Raw genomic sequence first — 27411 nt, 5'->3', positions numbered from 1 at the left:
ATACACAATGTTGAAAAAAAAATTCTATAATATATCAACTACATACAATTCAGACTTCAAACAAACGCCTAAAGAGAAAGAAACTCAAGCCACCAACTTGATGAGTAACCTGCAAATTTCAAAACAAATTTCAAACTATTATAAACTTAATCAACAAATTTCAAACTATTTCAAACTTAATCAACAAATTTCAAAAAAACTCACTATTTTTTAAATATTTCCCAATTTTAAAAATTAAAATTAAAGATTACGGATCAAGTTGATCCGTAATCTTCAATTTTACAAACTGCTACCTACGGATCACCTAACAACGCTTACGGATCAAATACCAACGCCGGCAATGGAAGACGAAAAGTTGCTTACCTCGACAATGTCGGCGCAGAGGGACACCACCAGCCTCAAAATGCCTGGAATACTCAACACCAACGACAACACAGTCGCAGAACACGGACTCCCGGTGCGGAGGAAGAAGACGAAGCTCGCGGGGGGAACATAGCGCGGACAAAGCTTTTCTGAGACCAGCAACCACTTGGAAGAAGAACCACGAAGAAGAAGGCCAATGTGGGAGGGAGGGAGGGAGAGAGATGAACGCGGTGAATCTAGCAAGAAGAAGAAAAAATGCTCAGGGGTCACGAGGAAGAAGAAGGTAACGTGGGAGGAGGGAGAGAGACATGAACCATTTTTTTTTAAAAAAAATTAGGCCAGGGGTACAAATGTATTTTTGCATCAACTACTGGGTGCACCAGAAAAAATGATGGGTGCACCTAGCAACACTCTTATATTATTGAGAGGAATTGATATTCCCGCTACACCTTTTTGTATCTCACTACCAGTTTTTGAAAATTAGTAAAAATAGATAAAAGTGCTCCTCTGACCCAATTTGACCAACTCCCACCCCTTCCCCCATTCTTCTCACCTCCAACGTCTAGCTCCCTTCCCCTTTCACACGTCTCTCTCGCTTCCTTTCAAAATTCCATCTTTCGTCTTTCCCATCCTTTCAAAACTCCATCTTTCCCTTCCTTTGAGCCTATCCCCTTCAACTCTCCCCTTCCCTCTCAGTTCCTTCTTCCCCTTCAACTCTCCCTTTCATTTCTCTTCATCTCTATCCCAAAAGGTAAGCTTCTATAAAAAATAATCATTTTTTTATACACAACGAAAATACGATTCTATGATGTTTTAAAACCCAGATCACAATAGTTTTTCAAAATAAAAAAATATATACAACAAAAATACAAATTCAATGTGTTCTAGATTCAAAAGCACAACAGATTATTTTACAAAACAAAAAAAATACACAACGAAAATACAATTTTGTCATGTTATTCATCCAATAACACAATAGAATCATATTTTCATTATGAAATATTTTTTGTTTTTAAATTATTTAATTCATTTTTTAATTAATTTTTTATGCTTTTAATTTTAATTTTTATTTGCTTTCTTTTTTCAGATGGATTGCACGATGTGTATTGCCTATGCCTTAGACGTTGAGGACTAGAGGCAATGTGTGATTGTGTCAACATGTTGTGATGCAGAGTTGGCTCGATGATAACAACAACACGCAACAAAGGCACAACCAAAGGAAGAGCCATAGATACTGCCTGTTGATTGTATCATCGAATTCCATTTGGAAGAGGTCCTGTGGATTTAACTTTGATTTGGTCCTATAAGAACTACATAACTAGGCATGTATGGATCAGTCGGTCAAGAGAAGAGTCGAAGTTGGTCAGCCATGGTGGCAGTGTTATGGACTACGCTACCCAAACAAAGTTGAAAGGGCATATATGTGGATAAGTTAGGGCTTAAAAGCCTATATGTTGCACGGTGCATGTCTGGGAATAAAGGCGTAATCAACATCTTTATCGAAAGATGACACAATGAGACCTATTCCTTCCACCTTCCAGTTGGAGAGATGACCATCACCCTCGATGATGTGTCATGTCTTTTGCATCTGCGTATCTCAAGCAATTTCCAAGATCACACAGACACGACCTACACTAGGAAGGAGATCAAAGGTTCATAGAGGTCAGAGCTCGGTATTATGACAAACTAGGAGGCAGATGCTGCAACGTCAACATGCAACATGGTGGCTCTGAGTTGGTTACAATGGTTGTATCACACCTACGTTGCTAGTGAGACATACGTTTGGGCTACTACAACATATTTGTTGCATTTGCTTTGCAATACCATCTTTGTTGAGAAGAGCTCGACACATGTACACATTTGCTACCTACAATACCACAATGATCTGGATAGTTGCATTGAGTATGCTTGGGGGGTAGCTACGTTGGCTTATCTTTACGACCAACTGTCATATATGAGTAAGTATGGCAACAAATAGATGTGAGGTTATATGGTGCTACTGGTGATAAGAATTATTTTTTTAATACACAATTGTTTGTTACTTAGTATTATATGACACTAAAAATATGTTTCATGTTTTACATGTGTGTGTGTTTGAACATTTATCGACCATTCCTTGTAGTAAGAAGGTGTTGGATTATGACCGTAAGAAGCCATTTGCGGCTAGGTGGTTGCCATTGAGGGGTAATGATAAGGCTACTAGGATAGGCAGTTGTCAAATCAGTTCCAGATGATTGATGTTGCCTGGTCCCCATATGCATCACGCATAGACATTAGACCTTTTGAGGACTAGACATGCTACTTTGGCTACATCAGAGTTGGGACAAACATGGTATCTATTGTAGAGGGTTTTGAGGCAGTTTAGGTATGCACGAGGATTCCCTTAAACCTACTTGAGCGTCTTACTACATATGATAAGTGTTGTGAGGCATGGGCTGAGTGGGAGCAGCATTTGGTGGCATTGGGTAAGGCTTCTCCACATGGGACTTCATGGGCCTACATTATAGACTACCTACCTTGGTATTACGAGCATTTACATCCATACATGATTTCGGCACAGGAGGGAGAGCCACCATATCATCTTGTATGTATTTTGTCTCAGCCTCAGCCACAACCTGGTCGTGGTCAGATACCAGATTATGTACTAGGTATTGTTTACTCCTGTCAGGTAATACAAATAAAATTGTCATCATTTTGTTTTATTTTTTTATTGAAAAATTAATTACTAATTTTAGTGTTAAATATTTATGTAGGATTGATTCCAAATGATGTCAATATCGACACAAAGATTGTTGGACATGAGAGTTATTCTTGGATGCACATATAGTCATCAGGTCATAAAGTAGCTTCTACTGATAACATAGGAGGGTCATGCAACTTGATATAGCTCAGCTAAGGAGCAGCCACCATTGAGGAAGAAAGCCATTAGAGGTGGCATAGAATGTAACCGCAAGGGCACTTAAGGACATTTGTTCAGGACATTTGTCATTTTGTATTATTATTTTTATTATTATGTATTCGACTTATGATATTGTTTGTACAATTTTTTATGTTCTATGAACTTATATTTAGCAATTTACGTTTGTCTTGTTTTTATGTTTAAACTATGCACACCTAGTAATGTAATAAAGAACGAAATTTTGATTGAATTCAGAAAACAAGCAAACAAACAACAACAACAACTAACATAAATTTCATCAATTAAAAACATGACTACATAGACTTATCATCTTCATTAGAGCTTGTTGCCATTGATCCATGCATCAGACCGATAACATCTTCGATAGATCGTGGTTTTCTTGGTTTACACAGAAGGACAAGAATTTCTTTTGGAGATTTGTCAATCATTGCATACAACTCGATTAGACATTTAGAACTAAACTGCGAAAAGATGAAAAATATCTTCCCCACTTCATTGTCATTTTTAAGCTCCATGCAGACATACTCAACACAACCATCACCTACATATACATGTTTACGGTAAAAACCCACAAATAAGCTTCTTCCACCTCCAATGGCATTCGTAAATGCTTTTCTCATAGCAGCAAGCAACATTTCCTAACTATTTTTAATGAATTTAGGAACATTAGAACATTCAAACAATAACCCCTAAGAACTTGATACCACATCACCATCGTAATACACAACAACGACGACTCTTTCCATCTTCAATCCACTTCTTTGGCGAAATATCAAGACAATGCAATGAGCTGTCTCAAACCACTTGTATTTATTAGCATCTTGTATTGTTCTCTCATGTATCAATTCTTAACCAATGCCAAGATTTCACTGACAAAACATACGATTCTATTTTTGGCTTGTCAAATCGCGATAAATATGGTTGTTAAATCACAATATAAAACATTAAATTTTACTTTTAAAAAAACTAAAACATTTTCAAAAAAACACCATGGAATCATGATTCCATTATGTTAATCAACACAACACAACCATGATTCTGTTGTACAATAGAGGTGAAAATAAAATTTCAAAATGAAAGCATACCTCAATTGCATATCTGTGGGGAAAATCAAATAGCACACCAGAATCATGAATCCATTGTGTTATTTGGGAGTGAAAAAAATTGCACAACAAAATTGTGTTTCCGTTGTGCAATTTGGGGGTGAAAAAAAATAACAACGAAAGTATGTTTCCGTTGTGGTGAAAAAATAATAATAAAAGTACTTTTGTTACTATGAAAACGTACTTTCGTTGTTGTTTTTTTCACCTCCAAATTGCACAACAGAAACACAATTCCGTTGTGTAATTTTTCAAGGACCAGTTTTGGAATATGGATAAAATACACCCACACGGGTAATGCTATTAGTAAAAGTGGTAGTGCCAATAGCAATACCCATTATTCAGATTGTTGATTCATGCACCTTCAAATTGTTTCCTGTACCCTTTTTAGATTATTTTTTTTACCTTTTAGATTGGTCAAAAGCCAAAATTTGTAATCATTTCGGAATTTAATTTTACATTCAGGATTGATCATTCCAAAAACAAAATCGTTTTAATAGAAAGGGATGGAGAATGTGGACAAAATAGAATCGTATTTCCAAGTTGAAAAGATGGGTTCCTTTTCCATCTTGCATTTCTCATTGAAACAAATATGAAAAAGAAAGATATTGATATGTTCAATTCCAATGTGGAAGAGCAATTAAATAAAGCCAACGACCAAGTGATCAATGAGGTAGAGTCTAGGCCTAAAAGAACTATTGTCACACCAAATAAGTGGAAGGATTTTGTGCTTTATCAGTAGTGTAAAATTTATTAGTATAAGAGGGGTATTAAGGGGATTTTATTTGCCTTATAATGTTCCATATTATGTTAGAGTGAATTAGTTTGTTAGAAGGAGAGTCACTGTGATATATATAACAGTGTTGTAATGAATTGGAAGGCAATGAGAAATTAGTCAATTATCCTCTCTCTTTGTTTCCTTTTCTATTTGAGGTTCTTCATCCTTAAATTTAGAGATTATCACACATCAATTGGTGCTTTGATTGAGAGAGACAACCACCTTTACACATGACTGACAATACATGTTCCAAGAATAGCAGTACTGCTACTGACAAATTTGAGGATCTGATTCAGCGCATGACTCAATTACAATCCACGTTCATGAACAAAATGGATGAAGTTGCAAACTGTGTTGTAGTTTTGGATAATCGTTCACCAATTTCTCATTCTTCACCTTACACCAATTCATCCTCACCAACACATTAGAAACACTACTTGAAGTTGGATGTTCCCTGCTATGAGGGGGAAGACCCCCATGGATGAATCTTCAAGATTATTCAATTTTTTTTATTATCACGAAACCCCAAAGGAGGAGTGAATCACTATAACTTCATTTTATTTTGATGGCACTGCATTGGCATGGTATCAATAGATGTACAAAAATGGTTAGATTAACTCGTGGCCCCAATCTCTTCAAGTTTTGGAGTCGAGATTCACCCTTACTGCATTTGACAACCCACAAGGTAAGCTCTTTAAACTCAACCAAACTTCTTTGGTTGCAGCTTATCTTAGTGAGTTTAAGTCATTAGCTAATTGAATTGTGGGGTTGGACTCCTCATTTCTGTTGAGTTGCTTTATATTGGGGTTGAAATAGGAGATTAAATATGAGATATTGGCTTTGCAACCCACTTCCCTTTCTCAGGCGGTCGGACTTGTTCAGTTACATGAGGATAAGTTAAATGACCTGTTTTGTTTCATTCGATCATAACCTCCTGACATTGTTACTTCTCCACCGGTGACACGAGTGTTTATGACGACGACATGCAATACCATAGAACCAGCTAAGCAAGTCACTCCTAAGCAACTACCGCCATTGTTACCAGCTCCTACTTCCTATACCAGATACAAGAACCTCTCTCTTGACAAGTTTGCACATCATAGAGAAAAAGGTCTCTATTACTATTGTGACTAGAGATGGGCCCAAAATCACCATTGTGTTGCTCGATATTTCTTACTAGTGGCAGAAGAGATTGAAGAGCGGAATTAACAGGGACAAGAAGATGACCCATTTTTTTCAGTCAATCCAAGACCTGATTCAAATTTGGAAAGGGAGGCCCACTCGGCACAATTGAGCCTTAATGCATTATTAGGAAATCATGCTTCAGAAGCATTATGAGTTGTGGGCCAGATTTCATCACATTCAATCCAAATTCTTGTAGATAGGGAAAGTACTCATGACTTTATTCAAATGAAGATAGTGCGAGAATTGGGCCTGGCTTGCAGCCCAACACCCATGTTGAAGGTCCAGGTTGGAAATGGTGAGGAATTGACTTATGAGCAAGTCTTTCGTGGGGTAATATTGCTCATCTAGGGGCATTAAGTTGTGGTATATCTTTTTGTTTTAGATTTGAGTGGAACATATGGGGTATTGGGGGCCCAATGGCTCAAACAATTGGGGCATATCCTGATGGATTATCAACCCCCGCAATGCCTTTTTAGCACAACTATAAATATGTTGAGTTGAAGGGTGAGAACATTAACACCCTTACCCCCATTAATTACCAACATCTACAAAAATTGGCCCAAAGCAGCCAAGAGGCCCAATATTTCTCAATTTGGGTGTGGCCCCAATTCCTTAAAGGATCCATAGGCAATATCAAATCCTCTTTCTCATCCTCAATTGCAACATCTTCTTCATTAGTTTTCATCTCTATTTGATGAACCTTCTAACTTCCCATCATCATGCATCACTAATCATTCCACTCCATTGCTTCCTAACTCGTCACATGTCAGCCTTCATCCTTACAAATACCCCTACACTCAAAAGGTTGAGATTGAGGCACAAGTGTCCAAGTTACTGACATGATTGGATTTATCCAAGCACAAGTCTCTTTTCGTCGCTAGTTCTTCTTCTATAAAAGAATGATGGTTCCTGGTGCATGTGTGCGGATTATTGAGCTCTAAATTCCCTCACTGTGAAAGATAAATTCCTCTTCCACAATAGATGAATTGTTTGATGAATTAGGGGCAGCCACCATTTTCTCAAAATTGGATTTGACTTTTGGGTTTCATCAAATCCACCTTCAACCCCAGGACATTTCCAAAACGACATTTTGCACCCACGATGGACATTATGAATACCGTATCATGCCCTTTGAGCTCTGCAATGTGCCAATCACTTTGCAAGCCACCATGAATGACCTTTTCTAGCCACTTCTCCACAAGCACGTCATCGTCTTCTTTGGCGATACTCTGGTATATAGTCGTTCGCTAGAACTTCATTGGGAACATCTTGCTCAGGTCTTTACTATACTCTAGCAAAATAACTTCCATCTCAACATACAAAAATGCTCTTTTGTCAGTTTCAAGTTGCTTACTTGGGACATATTGTGTCTTAGGGTACCATGGCTTTGGACTCTCACAAACTCCATGCCATCCAGACTTGGTCAATGTCTTCCTCTATTAAAGCTTTACGTGGGTTCTTAGGTTTAACTAGGTTTTACAGGAAATTTGCCAAGAATTATGTTGTTATTGCTTCTCCCTTGACAACCTTACTTAAGAGAGAAAGTGGTCACCGGAGGCACATTCAGCCTTTGACGCTTTGAAGATGGTGATGATGACGACTCTTATTTTGACCTTGCCAGACTTCACTCAACCATTTATAGTGTAGACTAACACATTTGGCTTTGCTATAGGTACAATTCTACTTCAATCTGGCCATCCCATAGCTTATTTTAGTAAGTTATTTTGTCCCAGAATGTCTCAATCCTCCATTTACCTCCAAGAATTACACACCATCACTAGTGTAGTAAAAAGATGGCGACAATATTGATTAGGTCACTACTTTATAAGCCAAACTGATCACTACAAGTTAAAGGAACTGTTAATTTAGGCCATTCAGATGCCGGAGCAACAACATTATCTTTCCAAGCTTCTAGGTTATGATTATGAGATCTAATATAAACCAAGGTCTTCCAATACAATTGTTGATGCCTTGTCCTAAGCTCCGGAACCACTCACTACCACTTGTTATCTTTTGTCAGTTCCTCAGTTCATTTTTGGATAAGCTTAAGTAAGAGCTGCAATTGGATTATGAATTCTAGTACTTGTGTGATAAATTTTTGTTTGATCCTAATTTTAAGCATAATTAGGGTTTATTGTTGTGAAGGGGGCAAATTTGGGTCAACTCCTCTTCCCAGATTAAGACATTACTAGTCAAGGAGTTCCATGAATCCCCTCTAGGTGAGAATGTAGGAGTGGAGAAAACATTGCAAAGACTAGCTAAGAATTTTTAGTGGACTGGAATGTGCAATGATGTCCTCCAAATTATGGTTCATTGCTCTGTATGTCAGCAAACTAAGTATTGCTCCAAGAAGTCGATAGGGTTGTTACAACCTCTTCCCATTCCTTTCCATGTATAGAAAGACCTTTCCCTTGATTTCATCACTGGTTTGCCACCCTCTCTCGGTTACACAATCATATTAGTGGTGGTTGACCGCTTCTCCAAGGGTATTCACTTAAGAGCTCTTCCTATGAGTTTCACTGCAAGAAAGGTGGCTGAGTTGTTCATTTCTCTTGTTTACAAACACCATAGATTTCCAGCAAGCTTGGTTTTAGATCGTGACCCAATTTTCATCAGCTGTTTTTGGTTCGACTTGTTTAAGCTAAGTAGGACATTCCTCTGTATGAGTTCGACTTACCATCCAGAGACAAATGGGCAAACCGAGGTTATGAACATGACCATTGAGTAGTATTTGTGGGATTTCATCCATGTCAAACCTTCCTTGTGGGTGAAATTCCTTCCATGGACGGAATATCATTACAACACCTATATTCATTCAACTTCTGATTTCTCTCCATTCCAAATTATGTATGGTAAGCCAACCCTATCAATTCCTGCTTATGTGAGGGTACTTCTACAAATTGCTGCTTGTGATCCTGTCCTCTTGGAACATGATGAGATCCTTGCCTTGCTCTAAAAGAACCTTTTGAAAGCTCACAATCGAATAAAGGCCATTGTTGATAAACATCGCCACGAATGTACTCTAATGGTATGAGATTGGGCATATGTCAAATTGCAGCCACACGAACAATTTTCACTCTTAGGTTGCAAGTTTACCAAGCTTTCAAAATGTTTTTATGGCTCTTTTCGTGTGCTTGAATGCATTGGGCCTGTAGCTTATCGCTTGGACCTTCCACCTTCGTGCAAGATTCATTCTGTTTTCCACTGTCTAAGTTGAAACCTCTTGCAGGCCCTCTTCCTAGTCAAGTGGATTCCCTTCCTTCTTTTGTTGTAGGTAATGACCCTTTGGATGTTCCTCTAGCTATCCTAAACTTCAAGAGGATTATCGTGGATGGCTCTAGTCAATGCCAAGTGCTTGTCCAATGGGAGGGTCTCTCCCCTGATGATACTTCATAGGAAGATTGGACCACTCTGAAGGTTGCTTATAACCTTGGGGACAAGGTTAATTTTGATGCAGGGAATATTGATATGTCCAAGCCCAGTGTGAAAGAGCAATTAAATAAAGCCAATGACCCAGTGATTAAGGAGGTAGAGTCCATGATTAACAGAACTGTTGTCACACCAAAGAAGTGGAAGGATTTCGTGCTTTATTAGTAGCGCAAGATTTAATAGTATAGGAGGGGTATTAGGGAGATTCTGTTAGCTCTAGAATGTTTCCTATTCTATTAGAGGGAATTAGTTTGTTAGAAGGAGAGTAACTGTGATATATATAGCAGTGTTGTATTGAATTGGAAGGCAATGAGAAATTAGTCAACTATCCTTTGTCCCTCTGTTCCCTTTTCTATTGGAGGTTCTCTGTCCCTAAATGCAAAGATTATCACACATCACATATTGAAAAAAAAAAAAAAACAGAGATACAGGAAACAACATGGAGTAACAGAAAACAACAACCTATTATTCAGCTGCAGTATTCTCGTGTATGGGAATGAGAGAAGTCCCTTATATGTTTGTGAGTTTTGGATGAAAAGGGGATAGAAGATAACTTTTTACATTTCTAATAAATACCTTTAACTTGACAATTTTTAAAATAAAAAAGAAAATATTTGGATCTTCAAATAGACCGACCGAGCATAGCACCTACACGTTCAGGCTTTTTTTTTTAGGAAGAGAACTACTTCATTTCATTCATAAGAACATAGTAAATACAATTTGAAATATGATCAAAGTTTTGGATGCTAGCAAATGATAATGATACTCAAACTAACAAGTGAACAATATTATTGGCTTACCTCTGAATAAAACTCACGAATGAGTTAGAAAATATTCTTTAGAACTCCCTACACTTAGAAAAAAGGATTTGAACATTTGTGTTGTGTCTATTACAACTATGGAGATCATCTACAATGGACTAACAATCAACTTCAATCTCAACATTTTGGTAACCAGTTCATGTATCCAATTAATCCCTTGTAACAACGCCCAGGCTTCAGCTTCCAGAGGGCTTGGTTCACCATAGTTCCACTGCGTTCTGGCTTGTAGAAATCTACCATTTTCGTCCCTGATACACATTCCAGCACCAAAGCAAGATATGCTCAGGAAAATTGCAGCATCCACATTTAATTTCAGCGAGCCAGATGTTGGAGGAATCCAGATTGCATGAGCTTGACTTTGAGGACTGGGAGTGTTCACGGAGTTCCGTTTTCTTTCATGCTTCCTCTCCACGAGTAACTGAGATGAATATGATATTGAGATATGATGTGGGATTTCCACAGCTTCAAAAATTTTCTGATTTCTTCTAGTCCAGATCGTCCATAAGATGATTGCCAGTTACTCTTTGATATCCGTTTCAAGGGAAGATAGGAGATGAAATAACAATGCTTTGATGCCTTCCACTGCATGAAATTGATGTTGAATAATGTTCCATGACCCAGCCTTTTTCCATATAGTTACTGCATGAACGCAACCAAAAAACAAGTGCCAATCATTTCCAAAGTTAGTCTCACAAAAGGGGCACTCGTGGGGGCAATGAACTCCTTTGGACTGCAATTGAGTTCTTAATGGCAAGCATCCTCTCAAAATCCTCCAAAGAAAATGCTTTATTTTAGGAGGTATTTTTAGCTTTCATAATTGCATCCATTCGTCTTCTTCTTTGAGATGGTTGGTTTCAATGATTGAATTCATGAGGCAATGGTATGCTGTCCTTGCTGAATAGTCTCCATTTTTTTTGTAAGTTTCCTCACACTTTCAGGCTTAGTACTTGAGGTTGTGGACTGTCCAATTAAGGACTCCTCATAATTGGTTGGCCTCTAATCCTTGGGCTGAATCACTTTCAATAAATAAACATAACTCTCTTTAAGTTATGCCAAGTCACACAAAGAGAGATCATTAGGATTTTTTAAGGTTTTAATTGACTTTAGAACTTTCTAAGGTTCTCGGTCGTGAACAATACTATACATGCATACTTAATATTTTAATCTTTTTGTTTAGTATATACAACACTGCATAGCTTTGTTAATCTAAAAACTAAAATTTACCTTTCTTTTTTCTTTCCCTCTAAAATGTCAATCCCAAACACTTAAAAAAAAAAAAAGCAATTCAGTTTGATTTCCAACATGCAGTGTGATGTCCGTAGTTCTATTTGATTCGGAATATTTTTCTAGGAGACAATGTAAATTTTATTACACTAAAAGTGTATAGAAATTGAGCTTCGGCATTTCATTGAGTAATAAGATATTTCTAAAATATCATACAAGTTTAATTTAATTTTATCCTTAGATTAATGATTAAATCTAATTAACGAGGGAACATAAATGTTTATTTAGGAAGTAACCTATTAGCTTAGCCAGTATGAACTTCTTTTTCTATGACTTATTAATTAATTTGTATTTTAACCTTAGCATTATAAAAAATAAATGTTTAATTATATAATTAAGATTTAAAATAAAAAAATTTAAATACATAAATTATCTTTTAATTAAAATTTGTAATAAAATTAATATTTTTGAACATATAAATTATATTTTAGATTTATGATAAATAATTTACAATGATACATTGTTATTTAATTATTGATATTTTCTTTTAAAAATATTAAAAATTCAAGTTAGAACTAAAAATATTAAGAATATATCTCAAAAGAGATAAAAGATTAAGAAAAATCTCTAAAAACATTCTCACACAAGAAAAATAGCTAAAAATGTTTTCGATAAGTAATGATAGCTAAAAATAACCTCGTTCAATATAGCTATTCTAATTTTTATATATATAGAAAGAAATTAGTCAATGGAGCATTAATATATCAAATATTTCTTGCGTTCCTTTTTATAATTGTTAATTTTTTTGAAGGTTTTGTTTCTATTTATCTATTATTTTTAAAGTTGAAAATAACATTAATTAGTTAAGTTTTTGTTACTTACACTCTTATTTTCTACTCAAACTGTAATTAATTTACAAATATATATTTACATTGAAGTAAAAATGAAAAGTATAAAATAAAAACTTTATAACTACTTTATTAACATCAAGAAAAATTATTACATTTTTTATTTTTATATAAAAATATTAAAAGACGGATAGTAAAGAATGACGGGACTATATCTAAAAGAACTGAATAACTTTATTATCCCAAATTATATTTTAATTAGAAACTTCAGATTCTAGTTTAGTTATCTTTTTTAGTAAAGGACTATTCATTCCTCTGAATGTAGTTAAAATTTTGACCCTTAAATAAATTTCAATACCATGATAAATTAATTATTGACACTTGCCCAGAAAAACTTTGAGTTTAAAAAAAACTATTAAAGAAAAGTAAACATTATATTTAAATTAAATATCATCAAAGACCAAATTTACGTATATGACAAAAAATATGTCCAATAACGAAAAACAATAAATGCCCAATATGATAGTAGTACTTTATATATTATCCCACTATAAATCTACAATGAAACTTTCTTCTGTAAATTTCCAATCACGAAAAGCTATAAATGCCCAATGATATATTGGTCACTCCTATTAACCTTTGTATGGTTTGAGCATGCCAACAAGCTTTTATGACCCAAAAAACCAAAAACAGCTCTAGGAGAACATGCTTTGTACCCCTCTGTCAAACTAAAGAGAATCCAAGGACAACAAGCACCATTCAAATAAAGCTCAAAACATGTAGATGCTGCTAAATTAGCCTTCAAGGTATCAATCATTTATTGACCTTTTCGTGTTATATTCATATGTACATAAGATCGAGTATTCTTTCTTTCTACAGTATATCTTACTTTTTATTTTATTTTTTCTAAAAGAAAGTTCTTTGAAGTTGTTAATGGAAAGATTTAGTTTGCACGTAAGCGCTTCCAGCCTATCTAAGATTATAGGTTAACTGTAGGAGTCCCCACTAATAAAAATAAAGACAAAATTGCTGAACAATGAGTGATCAATTAAATAACAAAATTAACTTATAATATATCATTCATTAATCATACGAGTTGATTACGTTCATTAGTTCTTAGTATTCGTTTTAGAGCTTAAATAAAATTGATAATTAAGTAATTTCTTTTGGATCCAATAAGTTAATTGGCTTAACTTTTAAGTTGGACCATTTTTGTTTAATTTTAACAAAAGCCAAAGTCATGTCATCGCCAAGAGTCTTAGCAAGTTGCATCCAAGTATAAAAAACCATTTTGCCGACACTTAAATCCCTCATACCAGATGCATATTTCTCCTAATATCTTGGGCGGTGGGCCATTGCCATAGTGGTAATCATTCCACATTGTTAATCGTAATGTTTATTAATTAGAGTAATGTTACAAGTCCTATAATCTCAGGTATTTAATTAGTTTTGGCTCTTGGGATTTAACAGGGGCACATAGCACTGTATTTCTACTTATGTAAAAAAAAAAACACTGTACTTCTTTGGTATGTAAAGATCTGTATATGAACCTTTGAATTTGGCATATTTTGTGTTCAATTTACGTATTGTGTTTTATACAAATATAATTTTTAGCTTATGAATTGTTTTTCAATTGTGAAAATAAAAATATTTAATTACAACTATTAAGTTGAAAAATTACAGTTTAGCTACATTTATGTATTTAATTATAAAGTTCATGTAATGTTGTTTCCTTTTAATTAAAAATTATATGCTTTAAAAAATCAGATGAAATTTGTACTTAAATCAATACACAATACCTTAATAAAAAAAATACACAATACATATGTTTAATTTTAATCAATTTCTCAGGAAAAAATTTCATGTGAAAAGGTGAAAATCTTATTTTTCTGATTAATTTTTACTACAGTAAATATATCATCTTACTCTTTATTAAATTATTTGATATGATTATTAAATTGTTTGATATGATAAAAATAATATATAACTCTTTGATTTCTAGAAAATTTATCTTAAGATTCTAAAATTTTTATTTATTCCAAAAAACATAATTTTTGTATTTCACAGTTTTCAGGAATCATGATTTCATACATGAAAAACTTTTTCTCTTCTATCAAATGCTTCATTATTTTAACATAAAATTCCTCACCTCTTCATGAGTATGTAACTTAATTTTATGAAGACCCTTTAAAATCATTCCTACTAGATCGACAGAACAAACATGTACATAAATTTGGCAGAGCAAGAATAAGCAGCAACAGAAGCAATTTGCTGTTGCTTGTGGCATAGGGCATATAGAGTTAATGAGTTAAGAAAACATGTCCGCTAGGGTCACAAACTGCATGTGGCTGGTCTCACTTTTGGGACCACAACCAAAAAAAAAAATTAATCCAATGGATAAGGATAAAAGATATTCATATCTTATAAGAAAATATGTTTAATTTTTATTGTTAATATGAAAGTTTTATTAATAGATAATCTGTAAATATTTTTATAAGAATCCATTACAAGTGAATTATGAAATCCAACTCATCTAAATTATTTATGATAAAAAAAAAAACTTAGTAGGCCCACGCAGACGCATTGTTCTCGCTTTCGTACGTAAGATGCAGCAAATTAAGCAACCAGGACACACAAAGAATAGTGTCAACCACATGCATGGTTGATCCCTTCATTAGCCACTTTGCTCTTCGCTTTTTTCCACGTTCCACTTCAACAACACAGTCCAAAGATTTTCCCTTCCCTTCAACGATCCCACGTGTAATTTGTTGAGCACAATCTGTATTAATTATTAGTTTCTTTCAGACTAAACATTCACTTCAATTTGTGGCAAAATATATAATAACAGAAACTCTGTAAACTAGATATATGATTACTGCACTTTTTTTTAAAAAAAAAAAATAGTAAGTTTAATATACAAAGAGGAAAAATAAAACTCTGTAAACTAGATATATTCTAGACTATTCAAAAAGGGAATATATATAAAAGAGAGTTACCTGATGACTTATTAGGAGAATTTTCATTATCTTTTAGGAAAAGGAACATTTTTTTAAAGAATTGGTATAAAAATAAATAAATAAAACATTTGATAATGATATTTATAGTACATGTATATTTAGACACGTACGCTTGCAAAAATTGATTTTGAATCAAACACGTGATATTATAAAATTGATATTAAGTAAACTTGTGTTTGTAACATGATTTTTGCTCGAATAACACATATTAAAAAACTGATTTTGTCACAATATAATTTAAAACTTACAATCAAAATTGATTTTATGTATATATTACCAAAATGTGTTTTATTATTCATCATTAAATAGGGTTATAGTTAAAATAAATTATATGACTCAAGTTAATGATGATGTAAAAATTACTTCTAAATACTTCAATAAAACTTGACTACGTCCACAATTTAAAATATGTTTCTAACACACATTAAAACATCCTGATCAAATGTCTTAAACTCAAGTCATGTTTTTCAAGCGTTAATCCAAACCTTCTCTTAGAAGTATTATTTTAGAGTAAGTATGTTAGGCATACATAAGAGTTAATATTAACTATCCATGAATAAATATGAATAGTTAATATTCTCCTTAGTTTTATATGTAGAGTATGTGATTATTCACATTTTTTTAAACATGGTGTTTGGTGTATTATCTATATTAATTTTATATTTTTATTTTTTTTAACCACTTCTCTAGCTATGATGGCTCTACACTAATTTATTTTCTCTTTAATTTTAATTTTTGCCAGTTTTAAACTCACGTGAACTACTTTATTACAAAGTTGAAATCTCACCAATCTACCATTAAGGGAATTAAACTCACAAAATTATGAATGAAATCCATCATAGTTCTAGTAAATTTTAATTAATTAATAACAAAAATTATATTGAAAAGAATGTATTGCATTTGCTATAGCATTCTTTTTAATGGTAGAATTACTCATCGGATAATTAATAAAATTGTTTTATGAGAAATGTTATTCACTTGATACAACTCTGTCAATCTTGTTGAATGGTGGTTTGAGCTAGCCTTTTCCGAAAGTGTATTTTTGAAAAATACAATACAAAATGTAAATGTGATAGGACATGGATATAGATAGAGACATTTGATGACGAGTTTTATAAGTTATGAGACTCGATATAATATAATATAACATAAAACTGTTATAAAATAAATGTAAAATATAAAAGTTAATATTTTATAAACACAAGAAAATATTATGTTATTTTGTTATTGTGCACTTATTTGAGGATTAAGTCTCGTTTAGTTTAATTAATTTAATGATTTTTTGTAGCCATGCATTAGCTGGAGGTCACATTAAGTAGATTCAATATATAAAAATTCATATAATTTAAAAATTATTTGATATTTTATCAATCAACTTTTTATCTTAACATACAATACATTTCTAAAAAAAAGTAAATGTTGGCTAACTGCGTACTCATAAATATTTAATTTATCTAAATTTTAACATACGTAATTATTATTTTTTTATAGCAACATACTTGTATTATTTCCAAAGCAATTTGTTAAGCAATAAAATTCCGAGGACTATGAAAAATCCGGTGACCAGCGTAAGAATTTGCTACTCTGGTTAGACCATAAGCAACTGAATTCGCTAGCCTCCTTAGAAACCTTAAAGTTTGGTGAAATATAAAATAAATTGTGACATTGATCGATGATAACGCGAATTCTGAATTATCTAAGTACTTATTATGAACATGATTCACTAACTGTTGAAAATTCAATTCAATTATAGCGTCCTCAATGTCAAGCTCAACATGCATAATTATTTAACAATTGAATTCGTGAATTGTCTATTTTTAAAAAATATTAAGGCCATTAAGTTTCCAAATTTTACTACTGGAATAAGTGAATTCATTTTACTATATTGTGAGGAAAGAAATTCACTTCAAAAATAAATATTCTGTAACGTGCACCACATACCACACTAAATCACTAATGGTAGATGAAAAAATATGAATGAGTGAAAAAAATTTCCCTAAAAATAATCAGCTAAGCAGATATTTGATATCAACAAATCTGATAATAATTCATACTAATGTTATGTGACAAAATGAATAAATAAATATTTTTTTACATACTTCACGTTATCATTTTGACCCACAAAACATGTTGATATAATTTAATGAATTGTTCATTCACAATTTTTACTACTCCACTAAAAGTTGTTTGTCATTAATTGATTTTGGATTTGGGTTTAGATGCTCTTATATTATTAAACAATGTGATATGGTTATATTCGAAAGAAAAAAAAATATAACTTTATCATATCTAATAAGTGAATTCTATAATTGATGATTTTTTATTTAATAAAATATATATTAATATTTCTCTCCAACCTAATATATCATATCATTCGACAAAATGAGAAGATTCAAATTGAATTGATTGAACGTGATGATAGAGACATTTAATTTTGGCATAAGTGAGCATCATGTAATGTAGATCATTATGGATTATGGAAATGCAAATGTCATTGGCTCCTTGCAATATTGCATCCCTTTAGCTTAACTCATACTCTTATCTATATATATATATCTATATATATATATATATAGATATAGATATATAATAGAATGACCCACAAATATTGACACTAAATGAATAAGACATGTTTGCAGTACCAAACTCGGAAATTTCATTTCTATATGATCTTATGCTTTACTCGTACAAAATATAACTAATATGGACAATATCCAATGGATTAACCTATTCATAAAGATATAAGATTAATTTACTGATTGAAAAAGAATAAAGGAAATTAAAAAAAAAAGAGAATGGATTGGAGAAATCACAAATTCAAATATGATATTTCAAACAAAATTAATAAATTAATATTTATCAATAAAAAAAATCCATTCATAATATTGATAATTAATTTGAAAATGACCTTACATGGTATATTTCGTATTTTTTATTTAAGTATAATATTGCATGTCAAGATTTATACAATTAACTAGAAAGTTTTCATACATTGCATAGGTATTTTCTAAATTTAAATAAAATTTATAAAGAAAAAAAATAAATTTTTATTATTAATAATGAATATTGTATTATATTAAATAAGACTAGATTAAAGAGGTAAGACTTTTAAAATTAAAAAAAATGAAAATAAATTATTGAAATCAAGACATCTTTTTCATTGATATAGTATGTCCAATTTAAAAATTAAAAGTTAAATCCAAATTAAAGATAAATTAGTATCACAATAGGCTTAAAATTAAGTTTATTTAAAAAGAAATAAAATATTTTAATTTTGATAGAGTGTATTAGAACTAAAAGTAAAATCAAATCAAATTAAACAAATATTATTTGAAAAAAATAAAAAATTAACAAAAAAACAGTAAATATTTAATATACGAAAGACTTAAAAATATTTTTTATGTATGTAAGTTAGTGCTTTTTTATTTATGGTTCATGTAAGTTCATTTTTTTTAAAAAAATTAGTTCATATAAGTTTATGATTTTTTTAATTTTAGTCTTTGTAAGATATTTTTGTTTATTTTTAATCCCTATAAATTTATGTTTTTCTTTGGTCTTTATAAGCACAAATTTATGAAAATTATAAATAAAAAAATTAAAATCTTAAAGAGAATAAAATTGAAAAAAAATTATAGGGATCAAAATTAAAAAATAATAACTTATAAGAACTAAAATTATAAAAATAAACTTATAAGAATCAAAAATTAAAAACACTAATTTATGATGATAAAAATATAATTAAAACATATTTAATCTTAACAAATTATGTGATTCATTGAGAATTGACTTCCTGACATATCCAACAAGGTTGACATTTATGTGTTCGGAAAAAAGGTAACTGCTAGTGGCTTCTCTCTAATAAGTTATTTGTAGATAATCTACGGTTTTTTTTCTGGTAAAAATCCCCAGTTGTATATCATTTATTTGGCTTATTAGATAATTTTATATATTTTTTTCTCGTCTAGACTTCTTGTGAACTTTTATATTACTTTCTTTAATTATTTGTTCAATAAAAATCAGTGTTTTAAAATTATATTTTTCACATTTACACGTACCTACGCAATGCAAGAGATTTTTACCTTGTTTAGTGGTATGTTCTAACTGTGGATTGGGATAACTCCTTCTTTCCTTTATTCTTAATTTGGGAAAAAAATATATGTTAATAATTTATAAATGAAGAGAAGGAAAACTTCTTTAATGGTAGCGTTAGGCACGAAAGAGAAAGTTTGAATACTCATACGACTGAACATGCATGTAATATTAGAATTATATATCTTGAAAACCTTGATATATAAACATAGATAAGGTTGTCAGATCGAACTTGACAACTGATAAACAGCGCAGCTCATGTATATTAACTATTTTCAGATCTGATAATGGCACTAACACAATTGAAAATATTCATCTTTTATTGTGCACTGCAACTTGTGTGTGATTATATAAATTTGTAGTGTAGGGCTTTAAAAATGGACAGCATATTATATTTGCAAATTGCTATTAGAAATTTATATATATATATATATATATATATATATATATATATCAAAGAGAAAGAAAATGATTCGATATTTGTAGTGTTCTTAAAAGAAATTATCATGTTGTATTAAATTAGTTCATCAGTTCAGATATTAAAAGTATGATAAATTGTTTCTTTGCATACAGGTCAATGTTTTCATCATCTTTTATTTATTTATTGATTGATGAATTAATTGTCAACAAAATATTTCACTCATATAATAGTCACACTTAGCTAGAATAGATTAGGCTACGATTGTGTATAAATAAAAAAACTTATTAAAAAAATGTTTTTTTCCTGCATATAAAACAAAAATTTATCCAAATTATATGTGGCCTTTGATTTTGCATATAGATAACATAATCTACAAAAATGGTCAAAGTAGACCAAATGAAATTGAAGGGCCTTCGTTTCTATTTTTGCAAACCTAAGTATATAGATGATATATATGAAGAATTTTGTTACGTACAAGCATGAGTTTTATTGGTTAGTTGATAACTTAAAAATAAAAGAATAAATAAAAACGCTGCAGAAAAGCCAGAAATCATGACAAGATTATGGCATAATAGACTTCATCCAAATTTGTCTCGTACAATCTAGATTTATTTTTATAATTAAAAGATACTTTTAGGACGGTCTAATTCATCTGTTTAAGAAAAAAAAAACAATTTTTATTAGAATAAATGCTTAAAAATTATGATAATATGTAATTTTTTGTATAAAACTTTAAAAACAAATTTTTAATATTTTAAAATTAAATGTTATAAATAATAATGCATTATGAATATAATAAGTTTCTCAATTATTATTATACTTTTTTTTTAAAATACACATTTAATTTAAATTTATCTTTTCCATTAAAACTAAAAAAGAAAATAGTTACTGCTGAAGACATGGATCAACCAATATAGAATTATTCTTATTTAACCGTTAATCTCAAGTTCAAAATTTTAGTATATAGTTTTATTTAAGTATTTAGAAGAAAAATTTTATTACTCTTGAATAAAATACTCTTCCAATACATGTGATTTCTAAGAAAAGAAATAAAACAGTCATCACATATTCATCACACGCCAATTAAGTACGTGTGGTCCTGCTTATATATTAGAAATCCTTCTGGCTGTGATAATACTCCTGTATTTTGTCTAAGCTATGCTTTCTCTGAGTAATTGGAAAACAAAAGGAAAAAAGAACATAGAAAACAAAAGACTAACGAGAAAATGGTTGAAAACGGAAGCTTCCGGCTGGTTTGATTACCTATTTTTGTTTTCAATTTCAATACAAATTAAAACTAAAAATAAGTTTGATTGCAGTGTACGAGATATTTTCTTAAAAATATTTTCTACATTAGGTCCAAAACTTGAGAACACAATAGTTAATTATGTTTAGCATTTTCTTTGATAACTCTTGAATTTTAAAACAAGAGAAAATACGGTGACATACTTACACTTACAAATCTTACCTTAACATTTCAATAGCTCTTCATATTAATTAATGAAATCGAAAGTAAATGTAATAAATAAATAAAACATGATCATATTTGCATAAACTTATCCATAAATACTTATAAGAGAGAAAAAATGAAAAAAATAATTTCTCATAAGCTTTTTTATCCATCAATATTAAATGTTAGTTGATTCATTTTTTTATTAGTAAAACAGATTTTCTCATTATCTCTTCTTTTCATTTTATTTCTTTAACCATTAAATCAATCTTATATCTTATCATATAAATTAAATTAATCTATGTATGAGTTAATTTTAGTTCATAGGCAAAAAAAACTTATTTCATTTTTTTCTTTTAAGTGTTCACGAATAAATTAATCAGAGCAAAAACTTATGTCTATCTCACAGCTAATCTCCTCCTTATATTTTACCCTCTCAAAACATAAATAAATGAATAGAAATCGCAATTTAAACTCAAACATACAATCCTTGTTAATTATATGATAACTGGAGCATGTTTAGAACAAATATTTATACAAATTGACAAAATATAGTAAATTCTTGTTTTTCACCCACTTAACATGCATCAAATTTTTTTATTCTTTACATGCATGCATTATTTGGAATTTTAGGGATCTTAATAAAATACCAATAATCACCGAAAACATATTACGTTAGATTATCAAGAGGGGTTGTAAAAAATACTTGGATTCATGATAAACAGCGGAATTGATGAGTTTGAGGAACCGTTGGTTTTGTGTTCTTCCTCAACCAAATCAACGTTTTCCTTTTGGGACCTTAGGTTTCTCGTCAGATGGGGAGAAGAAAATACAATTTCTTATTTGATGTATTAGGGATCACAACCTTGCTTTAGGTTTTAACCTGTTTGAGTTAGAGTTCCCATTATTCTCTAACAGACCAAATTGGTTTCCGCTTATCAAGTCCATATTAATTTCTGATGATAGTCCAATAGACTCACCAAATTAGATCATTTTTATTGAGCCCATAAATATAAATAATTAATATAAATGATAAATGTAATATATAGCCCACACTAATTAATTAATTAGAAATTATAAAATTCCTAACAATCTCCCACTTAAACTTCATATTAACCTTAATCATTTATATTGCAAAAGTCTTTAGGTGCGCAACCGTATGTTATTTACTGTTAGACTTCCCTTAAATAATATGGTCCATCTTATATAGTAACACAGAACCATTGCAGTTTTCCTCACAATCCAACGTGATTGAGCCACAATGATCACTAATGTCACATATACTTTATGACAGATCAAATATGGATAAGTGGCATGAAAATAACATGCAATGTGATTTCATTCATGTTCATTTCCAACTAGTCCAAACTTTATTCTTTATAGAGATCAATCCAAACACAATATAAATATTGCAAACAAAACAAGCTCAGAATGAAATGATAACCTTCAACTTTATTTTATAGAAAATCAATCTATACAAATATCTAAAAAATATAATGCATATATAGAACATAAATGGAATTCCCACTAAACTAAAGTACTATAAGGAGTCACTCCCATATGAGCAGTGTGCTCATGAAAAACTTTAGGTACCAAACCTTTCATAAGTGTGTCAACTAGCATATCATTAGTCCTTAAATATTCTATGAAAATCTATCTATTCTGAACTCTTTCTTTAACAACCAAAAATTTGATGTCAATAAACTTTGATTTGGTTGCACTCCTATTGTTGTTGGAGTAAAGAACTGCTGAGTTATTGTCACAATAAATCTTTAATGGTCCTTCAATGTCGTCAACCACACACAAATCAGTGACAAAATTTCTCAACCATATCCCATGGTTGGATGCCTCAAAACAAGCAATGAACTCCGCAGCCATAGTCAAAGAAGCTATGAGAGTCTGTTTAGAAGACTTCCAAGAGATAGCTCCTCCAACTAGCATAAATACGTATCCAGATGTGGAGCATTTACTATCTTGACATCCAGCAAAATCAGAGTCTAAGTACCCAATGATCTCCAAATTCTCATACTTCTGACAAGTGAGCATGTAATCTTTTGTTCTCTTTAGGTAACGCATCACACGTTTTGCTGCTTTCCAATGCTGCATTCCAGGATTACTCAAATATCTGCCCAGAACTCCTACTACAAAAGCTATATCGGGACGAGTGCAAACTTGAGCGTACATTAGACTTCCTACTACTAATGCATAAGCAATCTTTTGCATCTCTATTATTTCAAGGTCATTATTGGGGCATTGTTTGAGATTAAATTTGTCTCCTTTAGCTATCGAGGTATCTCTTGGTTTATTATCTTTCATGCTGAATCTATCTAGGACCTTATCGATATAACTCTCTTGTGGCAACCTTAGGATACCTTGAGAGCGATCTCTTAGTATCTTGATTCTTAATACAAAAGAGGCTTCCCCAAGATCTTTCATCTTAAAATTTTTCGTCAGAAATTTCTTAGTCTCTTGTAAGAAGCTTATATCGTTGCTAGCAAGCAGTATATCATTGACATATGACACCAAAAAATGAGTATTTACTCCCACTAAACTTGTGGTATACACAATCATCAACTGCATTTGCCTCAAAACCATATGAGGTAATGACTTGATGGAACTTGTAATACCATTGACGGAAAGCTTGTTTCAAACCATAGATGAATTTATTTAGTTTGCAAACCATAGACTTTGAGTCACCTGATACAAAGTTTTCTGGTTGCATCATATAAATTGTTTCTTCAATGTCAACATTTAGAAACGTAGTCTTAGCATCCATCTGATGTAGCTCTAAATCATAATGAGCTATCAATGCCATTATTGTTATAAAAGAATCCTTTGAAGATACTAGAGAAAAGGTTTCTTTATAATCAATGTCTTCCTTTTGGGTAAATCCTTTAGCGACTAGACGAGCCTTATATCTCTCGACATTGCCTTTTGAATCCCTTTTGGTTTTAAATATCCACTTGCAACCAATAGGTTTCATACTTTCAGGCAATTCAATGAGATCCCAAACGTCATTGTCTTGCATAGATTTCATCTCATCCTTCATGGCATTGATCCAGTTTTGAGAGTTAGAACTATGCATGGCTTGACAGAAGTTAATCGAATCATCCTCTGTTAAACCAATGACATCCTCATGTTCTTGGAGAAAGATAATATAATCATCAGGGATTGCACTTCTCTTCTCTCTATCAGATCTCCTTAATGGCACTCCTTGAGGTTGTTGTATGGGTATTTGAGGAGGAATCTCATCGCTGTCTTGTTCTTGAACAATGTCATCAACAATAGTTTGAATATTGTTTTCTATTACTGGAGTTATTTCTTGAACAACAATAAGTATGAGGACTTGAGCGCTGTCAATAACAGGTTCTTCCTCAAAGACAACTTTCATTATGTTCTTTTCCTTCCCAAACTCAACTTCCTCAAGAAATCTTGCATTTCCCGTTTCAAATATTGATCTTAAAGTGGAATCATAAAACTTATAGCCTCAAGAGCGTTTAGCATAGCCAACAAAATAGCAGCTAACTATTCTTGAATCCAGCTTTCTTTCATGTGGCCTATAAGGCCGCGCCTCAGCCGGACAACCCCAAATATGAAAATGCTTAATACTTGGCTCTTTGCCAGTCCAAAGTTCATAAGGGTTTTATTAATTGCTTTACTTGGCACCCTATTAAGGATGTAAGCTGCAGTCTATAAGGCTTCTCCCCAAAGTGACTCTAGCAAAGAAGAATGACTAACCATACTTCTCACCATATCCTTAAGAGTTCGGTTTCATCCTTCTACAACACCATTCATGCTAGGTTTGCCTGACATAGTGTATAGCGGAACAATTTCACACTCTTTGAGAAAAAGCGCAAAAGGTCCTGGATGTTGTTCTCCTGATCCATCATATCTACCATAGTACTCAACACCATGATCAGATTTGACAGCCTTAATTTTCTTTCCAAGTTGAAGTTCAACTTCAACCTTGAAACTCTTAAAAACGTCTAGGGATTGAGACTTCTCATGTATCAAATAAAGGTAATTGTATCTAGAGTAGTCATCTATGAACAAGATAAAGTATTGTTGCCCATTCCAAGAAGGTGTTAGAAAAGGACTACAAATTTCCATATGTACCAGTTCTAAGATGTCTTTAGCTCTTTTGGCACCTAATTTCCTTATGTTTGTTCGTTTTCCCTTTATGCATTCAAAAATTTCATCTGACACATGTCTCTAAATTCTCTGTTTAGAGATATGACCTAAGTGTTTGTGCCATAAAGTGGCCAAATTCTCTTTTAATTTCCTTTTTGTATTACGTGAATTTGTTTGCAGTATTTCATTATAGGAATAATTAACATTCAACATATATAAATTATCAATTAAGGAACCAGAACCAATCAAATTCGAATTTTGGTAGAGACTAACTTTATTATTTCCAAATGAACAAGAAAAACCAAATTTGTCCAAACTAGAAATAGAAATTAAATTTCGTCTAAAAGACGGTACAACAAAAGTCTCAAACAAATCCAAATAAAATCCAATCTTTAACTACAATCTAAAAGTTCCTATAGCCTTCACCGCAACCTTTTTGCCATCGCCAACAAATATGAATCTTTCATCATCACTTGGCAGTTGGCTCCACAGGCAACCCTACATGGTTACACTTATGTGAGTAGTAGCACCAGAATCTACCCACCAAGTATCTTTAGGTACAAAAGCTAAATTAACTTTAGAATAAATAAGAGCAAGAGATTTACCTTTCTTTACACGCCATGTGGCATACTTGGGACACTCTTTCTTCATGTGTCCAGACTTCTTGCAGAAGAAACAAGTAAATTCCTCATCCTTCTTTGGTTTCTTTTGCTGAGAAGATCCTTCAGCAGCACCCTTAGTTTTCTTTCTTTTCTTATTCTGAGAGGTGGAGCTTAAATGAGTACTTTCATATATGTCTCTCTACAACCTCTCTTCCTCTTGCACACAGTGAGATATAAGCTCATAAAGGGACCATTTGTCCTTCTGAGTGTTATAACTCACTTTGAATTGCCCAAAGTGTGCAGGAAGTGAGATCAAAACTAAATGCACGAGTAGGTCTTCACCAAGCTCTAACTTAAGTGCTTTCAATTTAGATGCCAAGTTAGAAATTTCCATTATGTACTCCTTTATATTACTTTTGCCCTTATACTTCATGGAGATGAGTTTAGCCAAAAGGTTACTCGTCTCTGCCTTCTCATTTTTGGCAAAGTATTGTTCAATTTCATCAATAAATTTCTTTGCATTTTCACCCTAAAAAATAGATCCCCGAAATGCTTCTGGAATAGAGCGCTCATGATCATAATGCACATTTGATTGGAACGATCCCATTTCTCAATTTTTACCTCATTGGAGGCTTCCAGAGTGGAAGTGGGTCGTTCCAAATCCAAATCCATACAATCAAGAACAATTTCTATGACTTCCTTCCAAACCTTAAAATTTGTCTCATTCAGCATAGGAATATTGTTCACTTGAGCAGATACATTTGCATCACTAGCAACAAAAACTGAATAATAATAAAAATAAAAATAATTACATGCTCACAAATACATAGTCTTTCTTTGGACCGACTATAATTCACATGAAAGTATCTTATAATTGTCACACATTTATCATCACAGGTACAAAATTATTTGGTCAAATTGTGTCTTCCTTTGAGCTAAGCACAATTCGCATAAATAATTTTATAATAATATCTATGAAATTTTAATTAAATTAATTTACGCAATAAAGATTGTTTTGATAATATACTGTTTC

The 27411-nt window shown here is 32.0% G+C and overlaps 1 pseudogene; it reads right to left on the bottom strand.

Annotated features, from left to right (window-relative positions):
* Nucleotides 1-10535: 10535 nt before the first annotated feature.
* Nucleotides 10536-11643, bottom strand: LOC114396077 (annotated as a pseudogene).
* Between the last annotated feature and the right edge of the window lie 15768 nt (nt 11644-27411).

This window comes from Glycine soja, chromosome 18, assembly GCF_004193775.1.
Source record: "Glycine soja cultivar W05 chromosome 18, ASM419377v2, whole genome shotgun sequence".
NCBI classification, from domain to species: domain Eukaryota; kingdom Viridiplantae; phylum Streptophyta; class Magnoliopsida; order Fabales; family Fabaceae; genus Glycine; species Glycine soja.
The sequence above is the reverse complement of the archived record's forward strand: the minus strand, read 5'-3'. Positions and strand labels throughout refer to the sequence as shown.